The sequence below is a fragment of the Callospermophilus lateralis genome, chromosome 11 (assembly GCF_048772815.1).
Source record: "Callospermophilus lateralis isolate mCalLat2 chromosome 11, mCalLat2.hap1, whole genome shotgun sequence".
Lineage (NCBI taxonomy): Eukaryota > Metazoa > Chordata > Mammalia > Rodentia > Sciuridae > Callospermophilus > Callospermophilus lateralis.
In genome coordinates this window covers 33,748,688-33,756,677 of record NC_135315.1, presented here as the reverse complement: position 1 = coordinate 33,756,677, position 7,990 = coordinate 33,748,688, and the positions used below count along the sequence as shown (strand labels likewise).

The window sequence follows — 7,990 nt, the reverse complement described above, 5'->3', positions numbered from 1 at the left end:
CTGTCTTAGCTTCCCAAGTTATTGGGATTACAGGCATGTGCCACAGTGCCCAGCTGATACAAACATTTATTGAAACTCATTGAACAGTATACTTAAAATATGTGCATTTTATTGTATGTAAGTTATATCTCAATCAAGTTTATTTAAAAACATTTGGGCTGGTAGTTAGTGGCTATCCATGTAATCTCAGTGACTGGGGAAGCTGAGGAAAGAGGATTGCAACTACAAGGCCAGTCTCAGCAATTTAGCAAGGTTCTCAGCAACTTAGTGAGACTCTGTCTCAAAATAAAAAATAAAAAGGGCTGGGGATGTGGCTCAGTGGTAAAGCACCCCTAGGCTCAATCTCAGTAACATAAATAAATAATAAAAACATTTGGAAGCTGATGATGTAGTGGATATAAGGAAAATATTCATTAGGGTTAGGACAATTTACTAAATCATGTCAATGATAGTTTCTAAATCTTTTTGGTTTATTTACAGCAAACTTTATTTTAAATGGCAAAATGTTAAAAATATTCTCTTTATTTTAATTTTTTTCACATTTTTAAACTTGTGCAATATAGTTGAACATAATGATGGTATTTGTTGTTACGTATTCATATATGCACATAATATAATAATATAGTTTGGCCAATAGCTTCTCAGCCTTTTGGCTAAGATCATGTATACTATCTCTTAAGCAGTTTAACATCTGATACATCCTCCATCTGAGGACAATATATTAAGTGGATTTTTAGAGCAGAGGGATGGAATAAGGGCTTGATCCATCCACTCCACACCACACATCAACATGGTATTGCAGTATCTTAGGAATTGTGCAATCTATCCACTTAAAAAAAAAAAAAAAAAAAGTCATGTTTTTCTCATTGGAGTGATGGTAAAAGGAAATGATGAGCAGGGTGTGGTGATGTATGCCATAATCCTGGCGGCTCAGGAGGCTGAGGCAGGAGGACTGTGAGTTCAAAGCCAGTCTCAGCAATTTAGCAGGCCCTAAGCAACTCAGCGAAACCCTGTCTCTAAATAAAACACAAAATAGGGCTGGGAATGTGGCTTAGTGATTAAATGCCCCTGGGTTGAATCCTCGGTATCAATAAATAAATAAATAAATGATGACATAAGGACATTTATTGCATAAGCTTCCACAGTGGGATAAATTTCTGTATGTAGCAGAAAGTCAAATGAAATGGGATTAAACTGAAAGAAAACAGCAGAATCAGACATAGTAAAAAAAGTTTCTGGTGAAAGATCATTATAGAAAAGGATTACTGAACATGTTATAGACTCTCACTGGGATGGACAATTACCTGTCTAGGATGACTTAATTATGGTTTTTGCCTAGAGGCATGAGGCTGAGTTGATGACATCTGCACTAGGATTTTATAGTTCTATTGAAAAGAATATAAAACCTGCATAGTTTTAAATTTATTACAAGGCTTATGGTGGAATGCATTCACATAAAGATCAAAGTGTTGATTTACAGATAGGAAATCTATAACCTAGATTTTGTGGAATCCAGGTTCTAGACAACCTTCATAGTATATTTCTCTATAAAAAGTCTGATATAAAAAGAATCATAAATTTCATAGTTCTTAGTAATCCAATACTTTCCTTCATTTAAAAGTATATATTACATTGAAACAATATATTACATATAAAATACTTAGGTTGCTCTTGTATAACCAAATATAAAATTAATAATCTATAAATCTAGCTTTTTCTCCTATGCATGAGAGGAGTTAAAATCAGAACTCTTAGTCAGCTTGATGGTGCATGCTGTAATTCCATCAGTTCAGGAAGCTGAGGCAGGAGGATTGCAAGTTCAAGGTCAGCCTCAGCAACTTGGCAAGACCCTGTATCAAAAAAAAGAGGGATGGAGTGGGGGAATGTAACTCAGTGGAAAAGCATACCTGAGTTCAATCCCCAGTACCAATAAATAAAATCAGAACTCTTCATTGTTCATTTTACTTATATGATTGATACAGGCAAATGGGTAATCATTTGCAAGTCAGTTTTAGATGAAAACAAAAGATTCTTTAACCATTATATTGATATAAACAATGAAAAAGGAAAGAGGAGCTGGGGTGTGGCAGAGTGTTGCCTAGCAAGGACAAGTCCTGGGTTTGATTCCCAGCACCACAAAAAACAAACAAATAGCAGTCTGGTATGTTTCTTCCCAGTCTTTCATATTTGTAATATACATTTTTTTTAAGAGAGAGTGGGAGAGAGAGAGAGAGAATTTTTTAATATTTATTTTATTTTTTTTTTTAGTTCTTGGCAGACACAACATCTTTGTTTGTATGTGGTGCTGAGGATCGAACCTGGGCCGTACCCACACCAGGCGAGCGCGCTACCGCTTGAGCCACATCCCCAGCCCATGTAATATACATTTAAACAAATATCATTCTTGACTTTTTATCCTTAAGTGTTTGTTATATAATGTTAGACTTATAGAGAAGTTGCAAAATAGTACAAACAATTCTTTTCTACCCTTCACCCAGATTTCCTGAATATTAACATTTGATCACACTTGCTTTATCCTTCTGCTCTCTCTGTGAACCTTTTTAGAGTACCTTGACATATGATGATGCATGCCCCTTTACATCTCTTCAACCCTTCATTCTGTATTTCCTAAAAAGAAGAAATTGTTTTGCATTAACCACAGTACAATGATCAAAATCAGGAGATTAATATTGATACAAGACTATTATATAATTTTTGCCACATTTCACCAATTCTCGAAACAATGTCCTTCTTAACAAAAGAAAATCCTTGGTTATGCTTCATATTTGGTTGTATCTTTTTAATTTTCAGTCTTTCTTAGTGATTGTTTTTGAGATGGGGTCTTATGGTCTTACTATGTTGCCCAGCTGGATCTCCAACTCCTCCTGGGCTCAAGCAATCCTCCTGCTTCAGCCTCCCCAAACCCTGGGACTACAGGTGTGCACCACCCCACCCAGCAAGTATTTCTTAATATTGACCTATTTGAAGAATAAAGGCCACTTATTTTGCAGAATGTCCCTTAATTTGGAATTGTCTAATATTTTCTAATGACTATTCAAGTTATCTTTTTTTTTTTTTCCAAAAACACCTTAGAAATAATTCATTCTTCTCAGTGTATGTGTCTGGGAAGCACAAGATGGCAATTTGTCCCATTATGATGATGATAACTTTGACCACAAACAGTTTTGTATGCTACATTTTCATTTATGATAATATTAAAATTTATCATGTCCTTCAAAATTGTTGCAAACATCATGTTAGCATGTATAAAATATTTCATTTATGAATGTCATAATTTATTAACTGATCATATTTCTGTTTTATGTATCTTTGCATTGGTAAGAACTTCCAGAATAATGTCACATAACAATGGAGTCAGTAGACATTTTGTTGCACTCCTGATTTTAATGAAAATGTTTTCAGTATTTTAGCATTAAGTATTTTATTGACTGTTGATTTGAAATAAGTTTTTTGTAATGTTAGGGTGTGATTAAAACTAAAGAGCCAAGAAATCTCTAGTTGTTCAATTCATTTTTTCACTCATGACCATAAATCCTTTATTGCTCAACCCCACCCAGTATAAACATGTTGCACCTATGTGTTATATTTCTTGACTATGTATTTTTTCTTGCCCTCTGGAAATTGTGTCCTTTTTATACCTTTGGAATTTGTAATTCAAAAACTGCTCTCTACTCTCCTTAGAATAAATCTATTTCATCACCAATTTCAAGTTCTCCCCTCTCTCTTCTAGGCTTTGTATAGTTGCTGATCTTTACTGAGAGGTGAAAGAAGAGGATTGGTAGTTACCTTTATCTACTCAAGTATGGATTTAGGTTGCCTTCATTTCTCTGGTAAATATTACCTGGCCAAGGGTGCTCCGCCAATTCAAGTCCTCCAAGAGACAGATGCTGAGATGGAGTTAAGAGTCAAGGGGACTGGAGTTGTGGCTCAGAGGTAGGGCGCTCGCCTGGCATGCGTGAGGTACTGGTCGCCTAGCATGTGTGGGGTACTGGGTTCGATCCTCAGCACAAATGTAAAATAAAGACATTGTGTCCACCTGTAACTAAAAAATAAATATTAAAAAAAAAAGAGTCAAGAAGTTTGCATAGGCATAATACTTGCAAACAATAAAGGATAAGAGAATAAAAATCTAGCAGGGAGAACCTCAGCATATGATGCAGATCTGACAATGTCTTAGCCAACCCATGGGCAGCTGAGGAGCAAAGACTGCACATTACAGAAATCTTGCCTGGGGCTGAGATGCCAGGCCATCGTGTCCTGCTGTGTTCTGTCACTGACTGAGGACTACCCAAGAAAAGCATTCTGAGGAGCTGTACAAGAAGGCTTGTCACAGCTCACTGTACTCCCCACAGCTAAGGAGTTCTTTTATAAATAGTGATCTGGGCAGCTCACCAGCATGACCACCATAGGTATCTTCTGTGTGGAAGGTGCCCAATTGCCCTTTCCCTCCTGAGTCTACTGTGTGGTTTCTTTGGAGGGCCTGGTGGGGCTGTCATAACTCCTTTCCCAGTTTTGGGAAGTCTGGTTTTGGCTTTACTTCTTTCACATCTGCCCCCATCTCCCACAGCACTAATGGATCCCACAGACTTTTGGTATCAGGGAATCTTTAGTCAGGGGGTGGCTCTCTTGAATAAATAGCTGCTTTCTGCAGGCTGTCTCCCTACAACCCTTGGGAAATGCTTGCACCCCTGTCCTGATACAGGGCAATGCAGGCTGCTCCACCATAGCCTGTCTCTGCCTAGACATCTCTCTCCCATTAGCTCTTCTCTTGTATAGACAGGTACAGGCAGTAGGTCAGGTGTGCTGCTTAAGCTTATTAATACTAAATAAATATCAGTATTTAGAATACTGAAATGCCAATCACTCTTTCTTGCAGGCCCCTCCATAACCCAGTCTACAAGTGATCCTCTAAGCATCTTCCACTTTACTTGTCTTGCTATGGGGAAGTGGGGGACTCACCCTTCACCATGACCACTGTACTCCCCAGCAGGCCCATGATAATCAGAAGTTCAAAGATGTGCTTTCTTAAATGAGTGATAAAGGGGTAGAGTTCCTGAACACACTTCATGATTGCATGTATCCTAAGTTCAAATTTATATGAAAATTGATATATGATGATGCCATAGCAAGGGGGAAAAAAGAGTTGAAAGCTACTGTTGCAGAGACAAGAAATATACAGCAGAGAAATAAAAAGGAGTAAGGATCATAAGAACCCTCTTGAGACTTTTGGAAACAAATAGATAAGCAAACATGGGTAATTAGAATAGGGGACACTTGTATTTTTCTCTCAAGCCCTTATTATTCCTTCTCCAAGTCACAACTAGTGTCACTGTATACATTTGCACAAGTTGTAAAGTACACAAGGGATGCCACATACATTGCAAAGTGAATTGTGACCTTTGGAACTGAGCCATGCAATCTACACAACATTCACAGTAGACCTGGTTACAGTCCTAGTTTTCCTTTGTGATACCCAGCTCAGCTTCTCACAGCACTATCTGATAGGATGCTAGCCCCAGTCTTAGCACATAAATAGGTCTAATCCATCCCATTCCCATGGCCTTGGACTCATTAGCAGTCATATCAATTATATCATAGGATACTTGGTGAAATGTACAACCTTGTGACATAACTTCCCAGAAGAAAAACTGATTTTCTTTTTACACTAATGATACTTAACGAAGACAGCAACTATCAATTAAAAGTCTCAAAATAAAGGACTTGTTTTTTCCAAGCAATGGTGCTGGCATCTTGACTAACTTAGCCTCTCTCCTCTCTGGTATCTATTTTTTAAAATATTTTTTAGTTGTCAATGGACCTTTATTTTATTTATTTATTTATTTATATGTGGTGCTAAGAATCGAATCCAGTGCCTCACACGTGCTAGGCAAACATTCTACCACTGAGCCAAAACGCCAGCCCTCTGGTATCTCTTGTGTCCATTGGGTACCACTGAAATTAAGCTGAAAATAATGTAGTAAACATATTTTTAGAGGAAAGTTTTTCTCTGACCAAGATGGAGACTCAACAACAAGCACTGCTGTAATCTCTAATCAGTCAAGGCTAGAATAAAACAGACCATGGTGTATTGGAAGGTAGTGAGTCCCCATCGCTGCAGGTGATCAAACCCAGGCTGGGCAATTAATTGCTTATAAAGCCTGAAGTACAGGGGACTCATATGCCCACTGGGGGCTTAGACTGTTACATTGCCAAGGTGATGTCTTCCATGTGGGCTTTTAAAATAGTAAAGATATTCAAACATATGCACACAAACAGAAACATGATATTCCAAGAATTAAATAGATTGTGCTATAGATTTGCCTCCAAAATTTTTTGGAAGCATAAGAGTGTGAAGATTCTTTCCTTTGCAGGGTATCATTCAACTGAATTGTGATGCCAGTACGTCAAAATTATGAACCAGATTCTCGGGTGATTTTCTTTACAATTTTGTTGAGACGGTCTATTTCTTTGTGCATTATGTTATTTTTATGTCACTAATTTAAAATTTTATGAGGCCTCCTCCCATATATTTTCCCCATATAGCTATCTAAAAAGCACACACACAACACAGAGACTAATTTTTTTGTCATTTATGTCTTTTGCTTCACCAATTTATTTACAGATTTATGGTTCATTGGCTTTTGGTTTGAAAATTAATGCTAAATCAATACTTTGTATAAATTTATTATGATTTCACTGTAAATTATTTTGCAATAGATTGTTTGACTGATGTGGTGTAAAACTCTATTGTATATAAATGAAAACATTAAGCAAGTTGAAGGCATAAAATCAGCTAGCACCCTAATATAGCAGCTTTTGAGTGAGAAACTATATAGCATTTTTATGTAGCATATGGGAAAACTGTGCAGCATGGGAGTTTTTAGCATTAATTCTACAGTTGTACTAAATCTAACATGTCAGTCTCTATCTCCACTCCAGCCAGATTTAAAGTGCGAAGTTTTCACTGCTGCACGGAATGCTGAAATCTAACATGGCAGTGTTCGAGGAAGCCCATCTTCATAAAGCAAGTCTAGACTATTTAGCATCTATACGTGGAAATCATCTTAACCACTGGGTATTCTGAAATGTAATTTTCTTCCAAATTACGGAATATTTCCAAAATTGTTCTAATGTTTTGAGCACTCTATTATCTTTTAAGTAAAAGGAAATTATCACTACAATGTAGAGCAAGACATTTTAATTCTAATCACATTTTCAGGGCTTACCTTTTATTTCTGACATATCTTTCTGTTTTTGACAAATGAAAAACTGGAAACTGTGCAGTTGACTCGCATAAGGAAGAAAGCATGCATAATAGCTGCAGTATTTTTAAAGGCACATATGTCATAACTCAATTGATTTTCACAAAGTGAACACACCCGTATAATCAAGACACAGAATGTTACTAGCTTTCCAGAAGCTCCCCTCCCATTTGTCTGCAGTCACTAGCCACTCTCATAAGGTAATCCTGACTTCTGATGGAGAGATTACTTTTGCCTCTTTTATACTTTATACAACTGGAATAATACATTGGTGATTTTGAGAATGACCTCTTCCACTGGGTTTAGGTCTATGAAACATGGCCATGCTGTGGTCTATTCCTGCTCTTTGCCATATGCCATTCCATTATTGAAATGTTCTACAGTTTATCCTTTCCTCTGTTGGTGAGCATAGCTTCTACATTTTGTCCATTATAAACAGTATTGCTACATTCTAGAGCATGACTTTTAGTGAATAGAAAGAAGTAAATACTTTGTTGGATATAAATCAAATCACTATTTCTATAAATGTATGGTTAAAACATCTACCCCTTGTGCTCAGCCTTATGGACAACGGCATCTTTTTCTTTCTTTCCCCCACCCTCCACCCTCCAGATGCTGGGGATCAAACCCAGGGCTTTACACATGCTAGGTAAGTGCTCTACCACTGAGTTATTTCCCAGCCCTAAAGACATCTTTTTTCTAGTCAT

The 7,990-nt window shown here is 37.0% G+C and overlaps 1 non-coding gene across 1 annotated transcript; it reads left to right on the top strand.

Moving 5' to 3' along the window:
* Positions 1-633: 633 nt before the first annotated feature.
* LOC143411124 (U2 spliceosomal RNA) lies at positions 634-826 on the top strand. The gene has a single exon (XR_013092832.1). It is a non-coding gene; the product is annotated as a U2 spliceosomal RNA (small nuclear RNA).
* The last annotated feature ends 7,164 nt before the right edge of the window (positions 827-7,990 follow it).